Here is a 23,369-nt window from a genome sequence, read left to right on the forward strand (position 1 = left end):
TTCAGATAGGGCAAATGTCAGTGAGCTTTCCGATTTAAGTTCCAGAGCGATTCTCATAAGAGTCCTTGATATTTAGTCGTTTTGAGCCAATTTTCTGGATTTTTGAAAATTTCACTTTTTTGTGAAAATATCCACTAAATGAGGGAATAATATGTGTGAGGGTATCCCAGGAGAGTTCCAAATGTGTGTGGGCATAATATTTATCCCACGGGGGTAAAATTGAAAAAAGTTGAAAAAAATTTTTTTTTGGACTGTCATTTTTCAGGCGTTTATCAGACTTTCAGATAGGGCAAATGTCAGTGAGCATTCCGATTTCAGTTCCAGAGCGATTCGCCCAATGAGTCCTTGATATTTAGTCATTTTCAGCCAATTTTCTGGATTTTTGAAAATTTCACTTTTTTGTGAAAATATCCACTAAATGAGGGAATAATATGTGTGAGGGTACCCCAGGAGAGTTCCAAATGTGTGTGGGTAGAATATATATCCCACGGGGGTAAAATTGAAAAAAGTTGAAAAAAAATTTTCTTTGGACTTAGTCATTTTTCCGGCATTTATCAGACTTTCAGATACGGCAAATGTCAGTGAGCATTCCGATTTCAGTTCCAGAGCGATTCGCCCAATGAGTCCTTGATATTTAGTCGTTTTCAGCCAATTTTCTGGATTTTTTGAAAATTTCACTTTTTTGTGAAAATATCCACTAAATGAGGGAATAATATGAGTAAGGGTACCCCAGGAGAGTTCCAAATGTGTGTGGGTAGAATATATATCCCACGGGGGTAAAATTGAAAAAAGTTTAAACATTTATTTTCTTGGACTTAGTCATTTTTCCGGCGTTTATCAGACTTTCAGATAGGGGAAATGTCAGTGAGCGTTCCGAATTCAGTTCCAGAGCAATTCGCCCATTGAGTCCTTGATATTTAGTCGTTTTCAGCCAATTTTCTGGATTTTTTGAAAATTTCACTTTTTTGTGAAAATATCCACTAAATGAGGGAATCATATGTGTGACGGTACCCCAGAAGAGTACCAAATGTGTGTGGGTAGAATATATATCCCACAGGGGTAAAATTGAAAAAAGTTTAAAAAATTTTTTTTTTGGACTTAGTCATTTTTCCTGCGTTTATCAGACTTTCAGATAGGGGAAATGTCAGTGAGCGTTCCGATTTCAGTTCCAGAGCGATTCGCCCAATGAGTCCTTGATATTTAGTCGTTTTAAGCCAATTTTCTGGATTTTTGAAAAATTAATTTTTTGTGAAAATATCCACTAAATGAGGGAATAATATGAGTAAGGGTACCCCAAGAGAGTTCCAAATGTGTGTGGGTAGAATATATATCCCACAGGGGTAAAATTGAAAAAAGTTTAAAAAATTTTTTTTTGGACTTAGTCATTTTTCCGGCGTTTATCAGACTTTCAGATAGTGGAAATGTGAGTGAGCGTTCCGATTTCAGTTCCAGAGCGATTCGCCCAATGAGTCCTTGATATTTAGTCGTTTTAAGCCAATTTTCTGGATTTTTGAAAATTTCACTTTTTTGTGAAAATATCCACTAAATGAGGGAATAATATGTGTGAGGGTACCCCAGGAGAGTTCCAAATGTGTGGGGGTAGAATATATATTCCACGGGGGTAAAATTGAAAAAAGTTGAAACATTTTTTTTCTTGGACTTAGTCATTTTTCCGGCGTTTATCAGACTTTCAGATAGGGGAAATGTCAGTGAGCGTTCCGATTTCAGTTCCAGAGCAATTCGCCCATTGAGTCCTTGATATTTAGTCGTTTTCAGCCAATTTTCTGGATTTTTTGAAAATTTCACTTTTTTGTGAAAATATCCACTAAATGAGGGAATGATATGTGTGAGGGTACCCCAAGAGAGTTCCAAATGTGTGTGGGTAGAATATATATCCCACAGGGGTAAAATTGAAAAAAGTTTTAAAACACTTTTTTCTTGGACTTAGTCATTTTTCTGGCGTTTATCAGACTTTTCAGATAGGGCAAATGTCAGTGAGCATTCCGATTTAAGTTCCAGAGCGATTCTCATAAGAGTCCTTGATATTTAGTCGTTTTGAGCCAATTTTCTGGATTTTTGAAAATTTCAGTTTTTTGTGAAAATATCCACTAAATGAGGGAATAATATGTGTGAGGGTATCCCAGGAGAGTTCCAAATGTGTGTGGGTAGAATATATATCCCACAGGGGTAAAATTGAAAAAAGTTGAAATTTTTTTTTTTCTTGGACTGAGTCATTTTTCCGGCGTTTATCAGACTTTCAGATAGGGGAAATGTCAGTGAGTGTTCCGATTTTAGTTCCAGATCGATTCGCCCAATGAGTCCTTGATATTTATTCGTTTTCAGCCAATTTTCTGGATTTTTGAAAATTTCACTTTTTTGTGAAAATATCCACTAAATGAGGGAATAATATGTGTGAGGGTACCCCAGGAGAGTTCCAAATGTGTGTAGGTAGAATATATATCCCACGGGGGTAAAATTGAAAAAAGTTGAAAATTTTTTTTTCTTGGACTAAGTCACTTTTCCAGCGTTTATCAGACTTTCAGATAGGGGAAATGTCAGTGAGCGTTCCGATTTCAGTTCCAAAGCGATTCGCCCAATGAGTCCTTGATATTTAGTCGTTTTCAGACAATTTTCTGGATTTTTTGAAAATTTCATTTTTTGTGAAAATATCCACTAAATGAGGGAATAATATGAGTAAGGGTTCCCCAGGAGAGTTCCAAATGTGTGTGGGTAGAATATATATCCCACGGGGGTAAAATTGAAAAAAGTTGAAACATTTTTTTTCTTGGACTTCGTCATTTTTCCGGCGTTTATCAGACTTTCAGATAGTGGAAATGTGAGTGAGCGTTCCGATTTCAGTTCCAGAGCGATTCGCCCAATGAGTCCTTGATATTTAGTCGTTTTAAGCCAATTTTCTGGATTTTTGAAAATTTCACTTTTTTGTGAAAATATCCACTAAATGAGGGAATAATATGTGTGAGGGTACCCCAGGAGAGTTCCAAATGTGTGGGGGTAGAATATATATCCCACGGGGGTAAAATTGAAAAAAGTTGAAACATTTTTTTTCTTGGACTTAGTCATTTTTCCGGCGTTTATCAGACTTTCAGATAGGGGAAATGTCAGTGAGCGTTCCGATTTCAGTTCCAGAGCAATTCGCCCATTGAGTCCTTGATATTTAGTCGTTTTCAGCCAATTTTCTGGATTTTTTGAAAATTTCACTTTTTTGTGAAAATATCCACTAAATGACGGAATGATATGTGTGAGGGTACCCCAAGAGAGTTCCAAATGTGTGTGGGTAGAATATATATCCCACGGGGGTAAAATTGAAAAAAGTTTTAAAACACTTTTTTCTTGGACTTAGTCATTTTTCTGGCGTTTATCAGACTTTTCAGATAGGGCAAATGTCAGTGAGCATTCCGATTTAAGTTCCAGAGCGATTCTCATAAGAGTCCTTGATACTTAGTCGTTTTGAGCCAATTTTCTGGATTTTTGAAAATTTCACTTTTTTGTGAAAATATCCACTAAATGAGGGAATAATATGTGTGAGGGTATCCCAGGAGAGTTCCAAATGTTTGTGGGTAGAATATTTATCTCACGGGGGTAAAATTGAAAAAAGTTGAAAAAAATTTTTTTTTGGACTGTCATTTTTCAGGCGTTTATCAGACTTTCAGATAGGGCAAATGTCAGTGAGCATTCCGATTTCAGTTCCAGAGCGATTCGCCCAATGAGTCCTTGATATTTAGTCGTTTTCAGCCAATTTTCTGGATTTTTGAAAATTTCACTTTTTTGTGAAAATATCCACTAAATGAGGGAATAATATGTGTGAGGGTACCCCAGGAGAGTTCCAAATGTGTGTGGGTAGAATATATATCCCACGGGGGTAAAATTGAAAAAAGTTGAAAAAAAATTTTCTTTGGACTTAGTCATTTTTCCGGCATTTATCAGACTTTCAGATAGGTGAAATGCCAGCGAGCGTTCCGATTTCAGTTACAGAGCGATTCGCCCAATGAGTCCTTGATATTTAGTCGTTTTCAGCCAATTTTCGGGATTTTTGAAAATTTCACTTTTTTGTGAAAATATCCACTAAATGACGGAATAATATGTGTGAGGGTACCCCAGGTGAGTTCCAAATGTGTGTGGGTAGAATATATATCCCACAGGGGTAAAATTGAAAAAAGTTGAAATTTTTTTTTTTCTTGGACTGAGTCATTTTTCCGGCGTTTATCAGACTTTCAGATAGGGGAAATGTCAGTGAGTGTTCCGATTTTAGTTCCAGATCGATTCGCCCAATGAGTCCTTGATATTTATTCGTTTTCAGCCAATTTTCTGGATTTTTGAAAATTTCACTTTTTTGTGAAAATATCCACTAAATGAGGGAATAATATGTGTGAGGGTACCCCAGGAGAGTTCCAAATGTGTGTAGGTAGAATATATATCCCACGGGGGTAAAATTGAAAAAAGTTGAAAATTTTTTTTTCTTGGACTAAGTCACTTTTCCAGCGTTTATCAGACTTTCAGATAGGGGAAATGTCAGTGAGCGTTCCGATTTCAGTTCCAAAGCGATTCGCCCAATGAGTCCTTGATATTTAGTCGTTTTCAGACAATTTTCTGGATTTTTTGAAAATTTCATTTTTTGTGAAAATATCCACTAAATGAGGGAATAATATGAGTAAGGGTACCCCAGGAGAGTTCCAAATGTGTGTGGGTAGAATATATATCCCACGGGGGTAAAATTGAAAAAAGTTGAAACATTTTTTTTCTTGGACTTCGTCATTTTTCCGGCGTTTATCAGACTTTCAGATAGTGGAAATGTGAGTGAGCGTTCCGATTTCAGTTCCAGAGCGATTCGCCCAATGAGTCCTTGATATTTAGTCGTTTTAAGCCAATTTTCTGGATTTTTGAAAATTTCACTTTTTTGTGAAAATATCCACTAAATGAGGGAATAATATGTGTGAGGGTACCCCAGGAGAGTTCCAAATGTGTGGGGGTAGAATATATATCCCACGGGGGTAAAATTGAAAAAAGTTGAAACATTTTTTTTCTTGGACTTAGTCATTTTTCCGGCGTTTATCAGACTTTCAGATAGGGGAAATGTCAGTGAGCGTTCCGATTTCAGTTCCAGAGCAATTCGCCCATTGAGTCCTTGATATTTAGTCGTTTTCAGCCAATTTTCTGGATTTTTTGAAAATTTCACTTTTTTGTGAAAATATCCACTAAATGACGGAATGATATGTGTGAGGGTACCCCAAGAGAGTTCCAAATGTGTGTGGGTAGAATATATATCCCACGGGGGTAAAATTGAAAAAAGTTTTAAAACACTTTTTTCTTGGACTTAGTCATTTTTCTGGCGTTTATCAGACTTTTCAGATAGGGCAAATGTCAGTGAGCATTCCGATTTAAGTTCCAGAGCGATTCTCATAAGAGTCCTTGATACTTAGTCGTTTTGAGCCAATTTTCTGGATTTTTGAAAATTTCACTTTTTTGTGAAAATATCCACTAAATGAGGGAATAATATGTGTGAGGGTATCCCAGGAGAGTTCCAAATGTTTGTGGGTAGAATATTTATCTCACGGGGGTAAAATTGAAAAAAGTTGAAAAAAATTTTTTTTTGGACTGTCATTTTTCAGGCGTTTATCAGACTTTCAGATAGGGCAAATGTCAGTGAGCATTCCGATTTCAGTTCCAGAGCGATTCGCCCAATGAGTCCTTGATATTTAGTCGTTTTCAGCCAATTTTCTGGATTTTTGAAAATTTCACTTTTTTGTGAAAATATCCACTAAATGAGGGAATAATATGTGTGAGGGTATCCCAGGAGAGTTCCAAATGTTTGTGGGTAGAATATATATCCCACGGGGGTAAAATTGAAAAAAGTTGAAAACACTTTTTTCTTGGACTTAGTCATTTTTCCGGCGTTTATCAGACTTTCAGATAGGGGAAATGTCAGTGAGCGTTCCGATTTCAGTTCCAGAGCGATTCGCCCAATGAGTCCTTGATATCTACTCGTTTTCAGCCAATTTTCTGGATTTTTGGAAAATTTCACTTTTTTGTGAAAATATCCACTAAATGAGGGAATAATATGTGTGAGGGTACCCCAGGAGAGTTCCAAATGTGTGTGGGTAGAATATATATCCCACGGGGGTAGAATTGAAAAAAGTTGAAAAAAAATTTTCTTTGGACTTAGTCATTTTTCCGGCATTTATCAGACTTTCAGATACGGCAAATGTCAGTGAGCGTTCCGATTTCAGTTCCAGAGCGATTCGCCCAATGAGTCCTTGATATTTAGTCATTTTCAGCCAATTTTCTGGACTATTTGAAAATTTCACTTTTTTGTGAAAATGTCCACTAAATGAGGGAATAATATGTGTGAGGGTACCCCAGGAGAGTTCCAAATGTGTGTGGGTAGAATATATATCCCACGGGGGTAAAATTGAAAAAAGTTGAAAAATTTTTTTTTTTGGACTTAGTTATTTTTCCGGCGTTTATCAGACTTTCAGATAGGGGAAACGTCAGTGAGCGTTCCGATTTCAGTTCCAGAGCGATTCGCCCAATGAGTCCTTAATATTTAGTCGTTTTCAGCCAATTTTCTGGATTTATTGAAAATTTCACTTTTTTGTGAAAATATCCACTAAATGAGGGAATAATATGTGTGAGGGTACCCCAGGAGAGTTCCAAATGTGTGTGGGTAGAATATATATCCCACGGGGGTAAAATTGAAAAAAGTTGAAAAAAAATTTTCTTTGGACTTAGTCATTTTTCCGGCATTTATCAGACTTTCAGATACGGCAAATGTCAGTGAGCATTCCGATTTCAGTTCCAGAGCGATTCGCCCAATGAGTCCTTGATATTTAGTCGTTTTCAGCCAATTTTCTGGATTTTTGAAAATTTCACTTTTTTGTGAAAATATCCACAAAATGAGGAAATAATATGTGTGAGGGTACCCCAGGAGAGTTCCAAATGTTTGTGGGTAGAATATATATCCCACGGGGGTAAAATTGAAAAAAGTTGAAAACACTTTTTTCTTGGACTTAGTCATTTTTCCGGCGTTTATCAGACTTTCAGATAGGGGAAATGTCAGTGAGCATTCCGATTTCAGTTCCAGAGCGATTCTCCCAATGAGTCCTTGACATTTAATCGTTTTCAGCCAATATTTTGGATTTTTGAAAATTTCACTTTTTTGTGAAAATATCCACTAAATGAGGGAATATCATGTGTGAGGGTACCCCAGGAGAATTCCAAATGTGTGTGGGTAGAATATATATCCCACAGGGGTAAAATTGAAAAAAGTTGAAATAAAATTTTCTTTGGACTTAGTCATTTTTCTGGCGTTTATCAGACTTTCAGATAGGGGAAATGTCAGTGAGCGTTCCGATTTCAGTTCCAGAGCGATTCGCCCAATGAGTCCTTGATATTTAGTCATTTTCAGCCAATTTTCTGGATTATTTGAAAATTTCACTTTTTTGTGAAAATATCCACTAAATGAGGGAATAATATGTGTGAGGGTACCCCAGGAGAGTTCCAAATGTGTGTGGGTAGAATATATATCCCACGGGGGTAAAATTGAAAAAAGTTGAAAAATTTTTTTTTTTGGACTTAGTCATTTTTCCGGCATTTATCAGACTTTCAGGTAGGGGAAATGTCAGCGAACGTTCCGATTTCAGTTACAGAGCGATTCGCCCAATGAGTCCTTGATATTTAGTCGTTTTCAGCCAATTTTCGGGATTTTTGAAAATTTCACTTTTTTGTGAAAATATCCACTAAATGACGGAATAATATGTGTGAGGGTACCCCAGGAGAGTTCCAAATGTGAGTGGGTAGAATATATATCCCACGGGGGTAAAATTGAAAAAAGTTGAAAACACTTTTTTCTTGGACTTAGTCATTTTTCCGGCGTTTATCAGACTTTCAGATAGGGGAAATGTCAGTGAGCTTTCCGATTTCAGTTCCAGAGCGATTCGCCCAATGAGTCCTTGATATTTAGTCGTTTTCAGCCAATATTTTGGATTTTTGAAAATTTGACTTTTTTGTGAAAATATCCACTAAATGAGGGAATAATATGTGTGAGGGTACCCCAGGAGAGTTCCAAATGTGAGTGGGTAGAATATATATCCCACGGGGGTAAAATTGAAAAAAGTCGAAAACACTTTTTTCTTGGACTTAGTCATTTTTCCGGCGTTTATCAGACTTTCAGATAGGCGAAATGTGAGTGAGCGTTCCGATTTCAGTTCCAGAGCGATTCGCCCAATGAGTCCTTGATATCTACTCGTTTTCAGCCAATTTTCTGGATTTTTGGAAAATTTCACTTTTTTGTGAAAATATCCACTAAATGAGGGAATAATATGTGTGAGGGTACCCCAGGAGAGTTCCAAATGTGTGTAGGTAGAATATATATCCCACGGGGGTAAAATTGAAAAAAGTTGAAAACACTTTTTTCTTGGACTTAGTCATTTTTCCGGCGTTTATCAGACTTTCAGATAGGGGAAATGTCAGTGAGCGTTCCGATTTCAGTTCCAGAGCGATTCGCCCAATGAGTCCTTGATATTTAGTCGTTTTCAGCCAATTTTCTGGATTTATTGAAAATTTCACTTTTTTTGTGAAAATATCCACTAAATGAGGGAACAATATGTGTGAGGGTACCCCAGGAGAGTTCCAAATGTGTGTGGGTAGAATATATATCCAACGGGGTAAAATTGAAAAAAGTTTAAAAAAAATTTTCCTTGTACTTAGTCATTTTTCGGGTGTTTATCAGACTTTCAGATAGGGCAAATGTCAGTGAGCGTTCCGATTTAAGTTCCAGAGCGATTCGCCCAATGAGTCCTTGATATTTAGTCGTTTTGAGCCAATTTTCTGGATTTTTGAAAATTTCACTTTTTTGTGAAAATATCCACTAAATGAGGGAATAATATGTGTGAGGGTATCCCAGGAGAGTTCCAAATGTGTGTGGGTAGAATATTTATCCCACGGGGGTAAAATTGAAAAAAGTTGAAAATTTTTTTTTCTTGGACTAAGTCATTTTTCGGCGTTTATCAGACTTTCAGATAGGGGAAATATCAGTGAGCGTTCCGATTTCAGTTCCAGAGCGATTCGCCCAATGAGTCCTTGATATTTAGTCGTTTTGAGCCAATTTTCTGGATTTTTGAAAATTTCACTTTTTTGTGAAAATATCCACTAAATGAGGGAATAATATGTGTGAGGGTACCCCAGGAGAGTTCCAAATGTGTGTGGGTAGAATATATATCCCACGGGGGTAAAATTGAAAAAAGTTGAAATTTTTTTTTTCTTGGACTGAGTCATTTTTCCGGCGTTTATCAGACTTTCAGATAGGGCAAATGTCAGTGAGCATTCCGATTTCAGTTCCAGAGCGTTTCGCCCAATGAGTCCTTGATATTTAGTCGTTTTCAGCCAATTTTCTGGATTTTTGAAAATTTCACTTTTTTGTGAAAATATCCACAAAATGAGGAAATAATATGTGTGAGGGTACCCCAGGAGAGTTCCAAATGTTTGTGGGTAGAATATATATCCCACGGGGGTAAAATTGAAAAAAGTTGAAAACACTTTTTTCTTGGACTTAGTCATTTTTCCGGCGTTTATCAGACTTTCAGATAGGGGAAATGTCAGTGAGCATTCCGAGTTCAGTTCCAGAGCGATTCTCCCAATGAGTCCTTGACATTTAATCGTTTTCAGCCAATATTTTGGATTTTTGAAAATTTCACTTTTTTGTGAAAATATCCACTAAATGAGGGAATATCATGTGTGAGGGTACCCCAGGAGAATTCCAAATGTGTGTGGGTAGAATATATATCCCACGGGGGTAAAATTGAAAAAAGTTGAAATAAAATTTTCTTTGGACTTAGTCATTTTTCTGGCGTTTATCAGACTTTCAGATAGGGGAAATGTCAGTGAGCGTTCCGATTTCAGTTCCAGAGCGATTCGCCCAATGAGTCCTTGATATTTAGTCATTTTCAGCCAATTTTCTGGATTATTTGAAAATTTCACTTTTTTGTGAAAATATCCACTAAATGAGGGAATAATATGTGTGAGGGTACCCCAGGAGAGTTCCAAATGTGTGTGGGTAGAATATATATCCCACGGGGGTAAAATTGAAAAAAGTTGAAAAATTTTTTTTTTTGGACTTAGTCATTTTTCCGGCGTTTATCAGACTTTCAGGTAGGGGAAATGTCAGCGAACGTTCCGATTTCAGTTACAGAGCGATTCGCCCAATGAGTCCTTGATATTTAGTCGTTTTCAGCCAATTTTCGGGATTTTTGAAAATTTCACTTTTTTGTGAAAATATCCACTAAATGACGGAATAATATGTGTGAGGGTACCCCAGGAGAGTTCCAAATGTGAGTGGGTAGAATATATATCCCACGGGGGTAAAATTGAAAAAAGTTGAAAACACTTTTTTCTTGGACTTAGTCATTTTTCCGGCGTTTATCAGACTTTCAGATAGGGGAAATGTCAGTGAGCATTCCGATTTCAGTTCCAGAGCGATTCGCCCAATGAGTCCTTGATATTTAGTCGTTTTCAGCCAATATTTTGGATTTTTGAAAATTTCACTTTTTTGTGAAAATATCCACTAAATGAGGGAATAATATGTGTGAGGGTACCCCAGGAGAGTTCCAAATGTGAGTGGGTAGAATATATATCCCACGGGGGTAAAATTGAAAAAAGTTGAAAAAAAATTTTCCTTGTACTTAGTCATTTTTCGTGCGTTTATCAGACTTTCAGATAGGGGAAATGTCAGTGAGCGTTCCGATTTCAGTTCCAGAGCGATTCGCCCAATGAGTCCTTGATATTTAGTCGTTTTCAGCCAATTTTCTGGATTTTTTGAAAATTTCACTTTTTTTGTGAAAATATCCACTAAATGAGGGAATAATATGTGTAAGGGTACCCCAGGAGAGTTCCGAATGTGTGTGGGTAGAATATATATCCCACGGGGGTAAAATTGAAAAAAGTTGAAAACACTTTTTTCTTGGACTTAGTCATTTTTCCGGCGTTTATCAGACTTTCAGATAGGGGAAATGTCAGTGAGCGTTCCGATTTCAGTTCCAGAGCGATTCGCCCAATGAGTCCTTGATATCTACTCGTTTTCAGCCAATTTTCTGGATTTTTGGAAAATTTCACTATTTTGTGAAAATATCCACTAAATGAGGGAATAATATGTGTGAGGGTACCCCAGGAGAGTTCCAAATGTGTGTAGGTAGAATATATATCCCACGGGGGTAAAATTGAAAAAAGTTGAAAACACTTTTTTCTTGGACTTAGTCATTTTTCCGGCGTTTATCAGACTTTCAGATAGGGGAAATGTCAGTGAGCGTTCCGATTTCAGTTCCAGAGCGATTCGCCCAATGAGTCCTTGATATTTAGTCGTTTTCAGCCAATTTTCTGGATTTATTGAAAATTTCACTTTTTTTGTGAAAATATCCACTAAATGAGGGAACAATATGTGTGAGGGTACCCCAGGAGAGTTCCAAATGTGTGTGGGTAGAATATATATCCAACGGGGTAAAATTGAAAAAAGTTTAAAAAAAATTTTCCTTGTACTTAGTCATTTTTCGGGCGTTTATCAGACTTTCAGATAGGGCAAATGTCAGTGAGCGTTCCGATTTAAGTTCCAGAGCGATTCGCCCAATGAGTCCTTGATATTTAGTCGTTTTGAGCCAATTTTCTGGATTTTTGAAAATTTCACTTTTTTGTGAAAATATCCACTAAATGAGGGAATAATATGTGTGAGGGTATCCCAGGAGAGTTCCAAATGTGTGTGGGTAGAATATTTATCCCACGGGGGTAAAATTGAAAAAAGTTGAAAATTTTTTTTTCTTGGACTAAGTCATTTTTCGGCGTTTATCAGACTTTCAGATAGGGGAAATATCAGTGAGCATTCCGATTTCAGTTCCAGAGCGATTCGCCCAATGAGTCCTTGATATTTAGTCGTTTTGAGCCAATTTTCTGGATTTTTGAAAATTTCACTTTTTTGTGAAAATATCCACTAAATGAGGGAATAATATGTGTGAGGGTACCCCAGGAGAGTTCCAAATGTGTGTGGGTAGAATATATATCCCACGGGGGTAAAATTGAAAAAAGTTGAAATTTTTTTTTTCTTGGACTGAGTCATTTTTCCGGCGTTTATCAGACTTTCAGATAGGGCAAATGTCAGTGAGCATTCCGATTTCAGTTCCAGAGCGTTTCGCCCAATGAGTCCTTGATATTTAGTCGTTTTGAGCCAATTTTCTGGATTTTTGAAAATTTCACTTTTTTGTGAAAATATCCACTAAATGAGGGAATAATATGTGTGAGGGTATCCCATGAGAGTTCCAAATGTGTGTGGGTAGAATATTTATCCCACGGGGGTAAAATTGAAAAAAGTTGAACATTTTTTTTTCTTGGACTAAGTCATTTTTCGGCGTTTATCAGACTTTCAGATAGGGGAAATATCAGTGAGCGTTCCGATTTCAGTTCCAGAGCGATTCGCCCAATGAGTCCTTGATATTTAGTCGTTTTGAGCCAATTTTCTGGATTTTTGAAAATTTCACTTTTTTGTGAAAATATCCACTAAATGAGGGAATAATATGTGTGAGGGTACCCCAGGAGAGTTCCAAATGTGTGTGGGTAGAATATATATCCCACGGGGGTAAAATTGAAAAAAGTTGAAATTTTTTTTTTCTTGGACTGAGTCATTTTTCCGGCGTTTATCAGACTTTCAGATAGGGCAAATGTTAGTGAGCATTCCGATTTCAGTTCCAGAGTGTTTCGCCCAATGAGTCCTTGATATTTAGTCGTTTTGAGCCAATTTTCTGGATTTTTGAAAATTTCACTTTTTTGTGAAAATATCCACTAAATGAGGGAATAATATGTGTGAGGGTACCCCAGGAGAGTTCCAAATGTGTGTAGGTAGAATATATATCCCACGGGGGTAAAATTGAAAAAAGTTGAAAAAAAATTTTTTTTGGACTTAGTCATTTTTCCGGCGTTTATCAGACTTTCAGATAGGGCAAATGTCAGTGAGCATTCCGATTTCAGTTTCAGAGCGTTTCGCCCAATGAGTCCTTGATATTTAGTCGTTTTCAGCCAATTTTCTGGATTTTTGAAAATTTCACTTTTTTGTGAAAATATCCACTAAATGAGGGAATAATATGTGTGAGGGTACCCCAGGAGAGTTCCAAATGTGTGTAGGTAGAATATATATCCCACCGGGGTAAAATTGAAAAAAGTTGAAAATTTTTTTTTCTTGGACTGTCATTTTTCCAGCGTTTATCAGACTTTCAGATAGGGGAAATGTCAGTGAGCGTTCCGATTTCAGTTCCAAAGCGATTCGCCCAATGAGTCCTTGATGTTTAGTCGTTTTCAGCCAATTTTCTGGATTTTTGGAAAATTTCACTTTTTTGTGAAAATATCCACTAAATGAGGGAATAATATGTGTGAGGGTACCCCAGGAGAGTTCCAAATGTGAGTGGGTAGAATATATATCCCACGGGGGTAAAATTGAAAAAGTTGAAAACACTTTTTTCTTGGACTTAGTCATTTTTCCGGCGTTTATCAGACTTTCAGATAGGGGAAATGTCAGTGAGCGTTCCGATTTCAGTTCCAGAGCGAATCGCCCAATGAGTCCTTGATATATAGCCATTTTCAGCCAACTTTCTGGATTTTTTAAAATTTCACTCTTTTGTGAAAATATCCACTAAATGAGGGAATAATATGTGTGAGGGTACCCCACGAGAGTTCCAAATGTGTGTGGGTAGAAGATATATCCCACAGGGGTAAAATTGAAAAAAGTTGAAAAATTTATTTTTTGGACTTAGTCATTTTTCCGGCGTTTATCAGACTTTCAGATAGGGGAAATGTAAGTGAGCGTTCCGAAATCAGTTCCAGAGTGATTCGCCCAATGAGTCCTTGATATTTAGTCGTTTTCAGCCAATTTTCTGGATTTTTGAAAATTTCACTTTTTTATGAAAATATCCACTAAATGAGGGAATAATATGTGTGAGGGTACCCCAGGAGAGTTCCAAATGTGAGTGGGAAGAATATATATCCCACGGGGGTAAAATTGAAAAAAGTTGAAAAAAAAAAATTTTTTGGACTTAGTCATTTTTCCGGCGTTTATCAGACTTTCAGAAAGGGGAAATGTCAGTGAGCATTCCGATTTCAGTTCCAGAGCGATTCGCCCAATGAGTCCTTGACATTTAGTCGTTTTGAGCCAATTTTCTGGACTTTTGAAAATTTCACTTTTTTGTGAAAATATCCACTAAATGAGGGAATAATATGTGTGAGGGTATCCCAGGAGAGTTCAAAATGTGTGTGGATAGAATATTTATCCCACGGGGGTAAAATTGAAAAAAGTTTAAAAAAATTTTTTTTTGGACTTAGTCATTTTTCCGGCGTTTATCAGACTTTCAGATAGGGCAAATGTCAGTGAGCATTCCGATTTCAATTCCAGAGCGTTTCGCCCAATGAGTCCTTGATATTTAGTCGTTTTCAGCCAATTTTCTGGATTTTTAAAAATTTCACTTTTTTGTGAAAATATCCACTAAATGAGGGAATAATATGTGTGAGGGTACCCCAGGAGAGTTCCAAATGTGTGTAGGTAGAATATATATCCCAAGGGGGTAAAATTTAAAAAAGTTGAAAAATTTTTTTTCTTGGACTTAGTCATTTTTCCGGCGTTTATCAGACTTTCAGATAGGGGAAATGTCAGTGAGCGTTTCGATTTCAGTTCCAGAGCGATTCGCCCAATGAGTCCTTGATATTTAGTCGTTTTCAGCCACTTTTCTGGATTTTTGAAAATTTCACTTTTTTGTGAAAATTTCCACTAAATGAGGGAATAATATGTGTGAGGGTACCCCAGGAGAGTTCCAAATGTGTGTAGGTAGAATATATATCCCACGGGGGTAAAATTGAAAAAAGTTGAAAAAAAATTTTTTTTGGACTTAGTCATTTTTCCGGCGTTTATCAGACTTTCAGATAGGGTAAATGTCAGTGAGTATTCCGATTTCAGTTCCAGAGGGTTTCGCCCAATGAGTCCTTGATATTTAGTCGTTTTCAGCCAATTTTCTGGATTTTTGAAAATTTCACTTTTTTGTGAAAATATCCACTAAATGAGGGAATAATATGTGTGAGGGTACCCCAGGAGAGTTCCAAATGTGTGTAGGTAGAATATATATCCCACGGGGGTAAAATTGAAAAAAGTTGAAATTTTTTTTTTCTTGGACTAAGTCATTTTTCCAGCGTTTATCAGACTTTCAGATAGGGGAAATGTCAGTGAGCATTCTGATTTCAGTTCCAGAGCGAATCGCCCAATGAGTCCTTGATATTTTGTCGTTTTCAGCCAATTTTCTGGATTTTTGGAAAATTTCACTTTTTTGTGAAAATATCCACTAAATGAGGGAATAATATGTGTGAGGGTACCCCAGGAGAGTTCCAAATGTGAGTGGGTAGAATATATATCCCACGGGGGTAAAATTGAAAAAAGTTGAAAACACTTTTTTCTTGGACTTAGTCATTTTTCCGGCGTTTATCAGACTTTCAGATAGGGGAAATGTCAGTGAGCGTTCCGATTTCAGTTCCATAGCGATACTCCCAATGAGTCATTGATATTTTGTCGTTTTCAGCCAATTTTCTGGATTTTTGGAAAATTTCACTTTTTTGTGAAAATATCCACTAAATGAGGGAATAATATGTGTGAGGGTACCCCAGGAGAGTTCCAAATGTGAGTGGGTAGAATATATATCCCACGTGGGTAAAATTGAAAAAAGTTGAAAAAAAATTTTTTTGGGACTTAGTCATTTTTCCGGCGTTTATCAGACTTTCAGATAGGGGAAATGTCAGTGAGCATTCCGATTTCAGTTCCAGAGCGATTCGCCCAATGAGTCCTTGACATTTAGTCGCTTTGAGCCAATTTTCTGGATTTTTGAAAATGTCACTTTTTTGTGAAAATATCCACTAAATGAGGGAATAATATGTGTGAGGGTATCCCAGGAGAGTTCAAAATGTGTGTGGGTAGAATATTTATCCCACGGGGGTAAAATTGAAAAAAGTTGAAAACACTTTTTTCTTGGACTTAGTCATTTTTCCGGCGTTTATCAGACTTTCAGATAGGGGAAATGTCAGTGAGCGTTCCGATTTCAGTTCCAGAGCGAATCGCCCAATGAGTCCTTGATATTTAGCCATTTTCAGCCAACTTTCTGGATTTTTTAAAATTTCACTCTTTTGTGAAAATATCCACTAAATGAGGGAATAATATGTGTGAGGGTACCCCACGAGAGTTCCAAATGTGTGTGGGTAGAAGATATATCCCACAGGGGTAAAATTGAAAAAAGTTGAAAAATTTATTTTTTGGACTTAGTCATTTTTCCGGCGTTTATCAGACTTTCAGATAGGGGAAATGTAATTGAGCGTTCCGAAATCAGTTCTAGAGTGATTCGCCCAATGAGTCCTTGATATTTAGTCGTTTTCAGCCAATTTTCTGGATTTTTGAAAATTTCACTTTTTTATGAAAATATCCACTAAATGAGGGAATAATATGTGTGAGGGTACCCCAGGAGAGTTCTAAATGTGTGTGGGTAGAATATATATCCCACGGGGGTAAAATTGAAAAAAGTTAAAAAATTTTTTTTTTGGACTTCGTCATTTTTCCGGCGTTTATCAGACTTTCAGATAGGGGAAATGTCAGTGAGCATTCCGATTTCAGTTCCAGAGCGATTCGCCCAATGAGTCCATAATATTTTGTCGTTTTCAGCCAAATTTCTGGATTTTTTAAAATTTCACTCTTTTGTGAAAATATCGACTAAATGAGGGAATAATATGTGTGAGGGTACCCCACGAGAGTACCAAATGTGTGTGGGTAGAAGATATATCCCACAGGGGTAAAATTGAAAAAAGTTGAAAAATTTTTTTTTTGGACTTAGTCATTTTTCCGGCGTTTATTAGACTTTCAGATAGGGGAAATGTAAGTGAGTGTTCCGATTTCAGTTCCAGAGTGATTCGCCCAATGAGTCCTTGATATTTAGTCGTTTTCAGCCACTTTTCTGGATTTTTGAAAATTTCACTTTTTTGTGAAAATTTCCACTAAATGAGGGAATAATAAGTGTGAGGGTACCCCAGGAGAGTTCCAAATGTGTGTGGGTAGAATATATATCCCACGGGGGTAAAATTGAAAAAAGTTGAAAAAAATTTTTTTTTGGACTTAGTCATTTTTCCGGCGTTTATCATACTTTCCGATAGGGGAAATGTCAGTGAGCGTTTCGATTTCGGTTCCAGAGCGATTTGCCCAATGAGTCCATGATATTTAGTCGTTTTCAGCCAATTTTCTGGATTTTTGAAAATTTCACTTTTTTGTGAAAATATCCACTAAATGAGGGAATAATATGTGTGAGGGTACCCCAGGAGAGTTCCAAATGTGTGTAGGTAGAATATATATCCCACGGGGGTAAAATTGAAAAAAGTAGAAAATTTTTTTTTCTTAGACTAAGTCATTTTTCCAGCGTTTATCAGACTTTCAGATAGGGGAAATGTCAGTGAGCGTTCCGATTTCAGTTCCAAAGCGATTCGCCCAATGAGTCCTTGATATTTAGTCGTTTTCAGCCAATTTTCTGGATTTTTGGAAAATTTCACTTTTTTGTGAAAATATCCACTAAATGAGGGAATAACATGTGTGAGTGTACCCCAGGAGAGTTCCAAATGTGAGTGGGTAGAATATATATCCCACGGGGGTAAAATTGAAAAAAGTTGAAAACACTTTTTTCTTGGACTTAGTCATTTTTCCGGTGTTTATCAGACTTTCAGATAGGGGAAATGTCAGTGAGCGTTCCGATTTCAGTTCCAGAGCGAATCGCCCAATGAGTCCTTGATATTTTGTCGTTTTCAGCCAATTTTCTGGATTTTTGGAAAATTTCACTTTTTTGTGAAAATATCCACTAAATGAGGGAATAATATGTGTGAGGGTACCCCAGGAGAGTTCCAAATGTGAGTGGGTAGAATATATATCCCACGGGGGTAAAATTGAAAAAAGTTGAAAACACTTTTTTCTTGGACTTAGTCATTTTTCCGGCGTTTATCAGACTTTCAGATAGGGGAAATGTCAGTGAGCGTTCCGATTTCAGTTCCAGAGCGAATCGCCCAATGAGTCCTTGATATTTAGCCATTTTCAGCCAACTTTCTGGATTTTTTAAAATTTCACTCTTTTGTGAAAATATCCACTAAATGAGGGAATAATATGTGTGAGGGTACCCCACGAGAGTTCCAAATGTGTGTGGGTAGAAGATATATCCCACAGGGGTAAAATTGAAAAAAGTTGAAAAATTTATTTTTTGGACTTAGTCATTTTTCCGGCGTTTATCAGACTTTCAGATAGGGGAAATGTAAGTGAGCGTTCCGAAATCAGTTCCAGAGTGATTCGCCCAATGAGTCCTTGATATTTAGTCGTTTTCAGCCAATTTTCTGGATTTTTGAAAATTTCACTTTTTTGTGAAAATATCCACTAAATAAGGGAATAATATGTGTGAGGGTATCCCAGGAGAGTTCCAAATGTGTGTGGGTAGAATATATATCCCACAGGGGTAAAATTTAAAAAAGTTGAAAAATGTTTTTTTTGGACTTAGTCATTTTTCCGGCGTTTATCAGACTTTCAGATAGGGGAAATGTAAGTGAGCGTTCCGATTTCAGTTCCAGAGCGATTCGCCCAATGAGTCCTTGATATTTAGTAGTTTTCAGTCAATTTTCTGGATTTTTGAAAATTTCACTTTTTTGTGAAAATATCCACTAAATGAGGGAATAATATGTGTGAGGGTACCCCAGGAGAGTTCTAAATGTGTGTGGGTAGAATATATATCCCACGGGGGTAAAATTGAAAAAAGTTAAAAAAATTTTTTTTTGGACTTAGTCATTTTTCCGGCGTTTATCATACTTTCCGATAGGGGAAATGTCAGTGAGCGTTTCGATTTTGGTTCCAGAGCGATTTGCCCAATGAGTCCATGATATTTAGTCGTTTTCAGCCAATTTTCTGGATTTTTGAAAATTTCACTTTTTTGTGAAAATATCCACTAAATGAGGGAATAATATGTGTGAGGGTACCCCAGGAGAGTTCCAAATGTGTGTAGGTAGAATATATATCCCACGGGGGTAAAATTGAAAAAAGTTGAAAATTTTTTTTTCTTGGACTAAGTCATTTTTCCAGCGTTTATCAGACTTTCAGATACGGGAAATGTCAGTGAGCGTTCAGATTTCAGTTCCAAAGCGATTCGCCCAATGAGTCCTTGATATTTAGTCGTTTTCAGCCAATTTTCTGGATTTTTGGAAAATTTCACTTTTTTGTGAAAATATCCACTAAATGAGGGAATAACATGTGTGAGGGTACCCCAGGAGAGTTCCAAATGTGAGTGGGTAGAATATATATCCCACGGGGGTAAAATTGAAAAAAGTTGAAAACACTTTTTTCTTGGACTTAGTCATTTTTCCGGTGTTTATCAGACTTTCAGATAGGGGAAATGTCAGTGAGCGTTCCGATTTCAGTTCCAGAGCGAATCGCCCAATGAGTCCTTGATATTTTGTCGTTTTCAGCCAATTTTCTGGATTTTTGGAAAATTTCACTTTTTTGTGAAAATATCCACTAAATGAGGGAATAATATGTGTGAGGGTACCCCAGGAGAGTTCCAAATGTGAGTGGGTAGAATATATATCCCACGGGGGTAAAATTGAAAAAAGTTGAAAACACTTTTTTCTTGGACTTAGTCATTTTTCCGGCGTTTATCAGACTTTCAGATAGGGGAAATGTCAGTGAGCGTTCCGATTTCAGTTCCAGAGCGAATCGCCCAATGAGTCCTTGATATTTAGCCATTTTCAGCCAACTTTCTGGATTTTTTAAAATTTCACTCTTTTGTGAAAATATCCACTAAATGAGGGAATAATATGTGTGAGGGTACCCCACGAGAGTTCCAAATGTGTGTGGGTAGAAGATATATCCCACAGGGGTAAAATTGAAAAAAGTTGAAAAATTTATTTTTTGGACTTAGTCATTTTTCCGGCGTTTATCAGACTTTCAGATAGGGGAAATGTAAGTGAGCGTTCCGAAATCAGTTCCAGAGTGATTCGCCCAATGAGTCCTTGATATTTAGTCGTTTTCAGCCAATTTTCTGGATTTTTGAAAATTTCACTTTTTTGTGAAAATATCCACTAAATAAGGGAATAATATGTGTGAGGGTATCCCAGGAGAGTTCCAAATGTGTGTGGGTAGAATATATATCCCACAGGGGTAAAATTTAAAAAAGTTGAAAAATGTTTTTTTTGGACTTAGTCATTTTTCCGGCGTTTATCAGACTTTCAGATAGGGGAAATGTAAGTGAGCGTTCCGATTTCAGTTCCAGAGCGATTCGCCCAATGAGTCCTTGATATTTAGTAGTTTTCAGTCAATTTTCTGGATTTTTGAAAATTTCACTTTTTTGTGAAAATATCCACTAAATGAGGGAATAATATGTGTGAGGGTACCCCAGGAGAGTTCTAAATGTGTGTGGGTAGAATATATATCCCACGGGGGTAAAATTGAAAAAAGTTAAAAAAATTTTTTTTTGGACTTAGTCATTTTTCCGGCGTTTATCATACTTTCCGATAGGGGAAATGTCAGTGAGCGTTTCGATTTTGGTTCCAGAGCGATTTGCCCAATGAGTCCATGATATTTAGTCGTTTTCAGCCAATTTTCTGGATTTTTGAAAATTTCACTTTTTTGTGAAAATATCCACTAAATGAGGGAATAATATGTGTGAGGGTACCCCAGGAGAGTTCCAAATGTGTGTAGGTAGAATATATATCCCACGGGGGTAAAATTGAAAAAAGTTGAAAATTTTTTTTTCTTGGACTAAGTCATTTTTCCAGCGTTTATCAGACTTTCAGATACGGGAAATGTCAGTGAGCGTTCAGATTTCAGTTCCAAAGCGATTCGCCCAATGAGTCCTTGATATTTAGTCGTTTTCAGCCAATTTTCTGGATTTTTGGAAAATTTCACTTTTTTGTGAAAATATCCACTAAATGAGGGAATAACATGTGTGAGGGTACCCCAGGAGAGTTCCAAATGTGAGTGGGTAGAATATATATCCCACGGGGGTAAAATTGAAAAAAGTTGAAAACACTTTTTTCTTGGACTTAGTCATTTTTCCGGTGTTTATCTGACTTTCAGATAGGGGAAATGTCAGTGAGCGTTCCGATTTCAGTTCCAGAGCGAATCGCCCAATGAGTCCTTGATATTTTGTCGTTTTCAGCCAATTTTCTGGATTTTTGGAAAATTTCACTTTTTTGTGAAAATATCCACTAAATGAGGGAATAATATGTGTGAGGGTACCCCAGGAGAGTTCCAAATGTGAGTGGGTAGAATATATATCCCACGGGGGTAAAATTGAAAAAAGTTGAAAACACTTTTTCCTTGGACTTAGTCATTTTTCCGGCGTTTATCAGACTTTCAGATAGGGGAAATGTCAGTGAGCGTTCCGATTTCAGTTCCAGAGCGAATCGCCCAATGAGTCCTTGATATTTAGCCATTTTCAGCCAACTTTCTGGATTTTTTAAAATTTCACTCTTTTGTGAAAATATCCACTAAATGAGGGAATAATATGTGTGAGGGTACCCCACGAGAGTTCCAAATGTGTGTGGGTAGAAGATATATCCCACGGGGGTAAAATTGAAAAAAGTTAAAAAATTTTTTTTTTGGACTTAGTCATTTTTCCGGCGTTTATCAGACTTTCAGATAGGGGAAATGTCAGTGAGCATTCCGATTTCAGTTCCAGAGCGATTCGCCCAATGAGTCCATAATATTTTGTCGTTTTCAGCCAAATTTCTGGATTTTTTAAAATTTCACTCTTTTGTGAAAATATCCACTAAATGAGGGAATAATATGTGTGAGGGTACCCCACGAGAGTTCCAAATGTGTGTGGGTAGAAGATATATCCCACAGGGGTAAAATTGAAAAAAGTTGAAAAATTTTTTTTTTGGACTTAGTCATTTTTCCAGCGTTTATCAGACTTTCAGATAGGGGAAATGTAAGTGAGCATTCCGATTTCAGTTCCAGAGTGATTCGCCCAATGAGTCCTTGATATTTAGTCGTTTTCAGCCAATTTTCTGGACTTTTGAAAATTTCACTTTTTTGTGAAAATATCCACTAAATGAGGGAATAATATGTGTGAGGGTACCCCAGGAGAGTTCCAAATGTGTGTAGGTAGAATATATATCCCACGGGGGTAAAATTGAAAAAAGTTGAAATTTTTTTTTTCTTGGACTAAGTCATTTTTCCAGCGTTTATCAGACTTTCAGATAGGGGAAATGTCAGTGAGCGTTCCGATTTCAGTTCCAAAGCGATTCGCCCAATGAGTCCTTGATATTTAGTCGTTTTCAGCCAATTTTCTGGATTTTTGAAAATTTCACTTTTTTGTGAAAATATCCACTAAATGAGGGAATAATATGTGTGAGGGTACCCCAGGAGAGTTCCAAATGTGTGTGGGTAGAATATATATCCCACGGGGGTAAAATTGAAAAAAGTTGAAAACACTTTTTTCTTGGACTTAGTCATTTTTCCGGCGTTTATCAGACTTTCAGATAGGGGAAATGTCAGTGAGCGTTCCGATTTCAGTTCCAGAGCGAATCGCCCAATGAGTCCTTGATATTTAGCCATTTTCAGCCAACTTTCTGGATTTTTTAAAATTTCACTCTTTTGTGAAAATATCCACTAAATGAGGGAATAATATGTGTGAGGGTACCCCACGAGAGTTCCAAATGTGTGTGGGTAGAAGATATATCCCACGGGGGTAAAATTGAAAAAAGTTAAAAACACTTTTTTCTTGGACTTAGTCATTTTTCCGGCGTTTATCAGACTTTCAGATAGGGGAAATGTCAGTGAGCATTCCGATTTCAGTTCCAGAGCGATTCGCCCAATGAGTCCATAATATTTTGTCGTTTTCAGCCAAATTTCTGGATTTTTTAAAATTTCACTCTTTTGTGAAAATATCCACTAAATGAGGGAATAATATGTGTGAGGGTACCCCACGAGAGTTCCAAATTTGTGTGGGTAGAAGATATATCCCACAGGGGTAAAATTGAAAAAAGTTGAAAAATTTTTTTTTTGGACTTAGTCATTTTTCCGGCGTTTATTAGACTTTCAGATAGGGGAAATGTAAGTGAGTGTTCCGATTTCAGTTCCAGAGTGATTCGCCCAATGAGTCCTTGATATTTAGTCGTTTTCAGCCACTTTTCTGGATTTTTGAAAATTTCACTTTTTTGTGAAAATTTCCACTAAATGAGGGAATAATAAGTGTGAGGGTACCCCAGGAGAGTTCCAAATGTGTTTGGGTAGAATATATATCCCACGGGGGTAAAATTGAAAAAAGTTGAAAAAAATT

Source organism: Phyllobates terribilis, unplaced genomic scaffold, assembly GCF_046119375.1.
Source record: "Phyllobates terribilis strain yellow unplaced genomic scaffold, ASM4611937v1 Scaffold_10__3_contigs__length_209671492, whole genome shotgun sequence".
NCBI lineage: Eukaryota > Metazoa > Chordata > Amphibia > Anura > Dendrobatidae > Phyllobates > Phyllobates terribilis.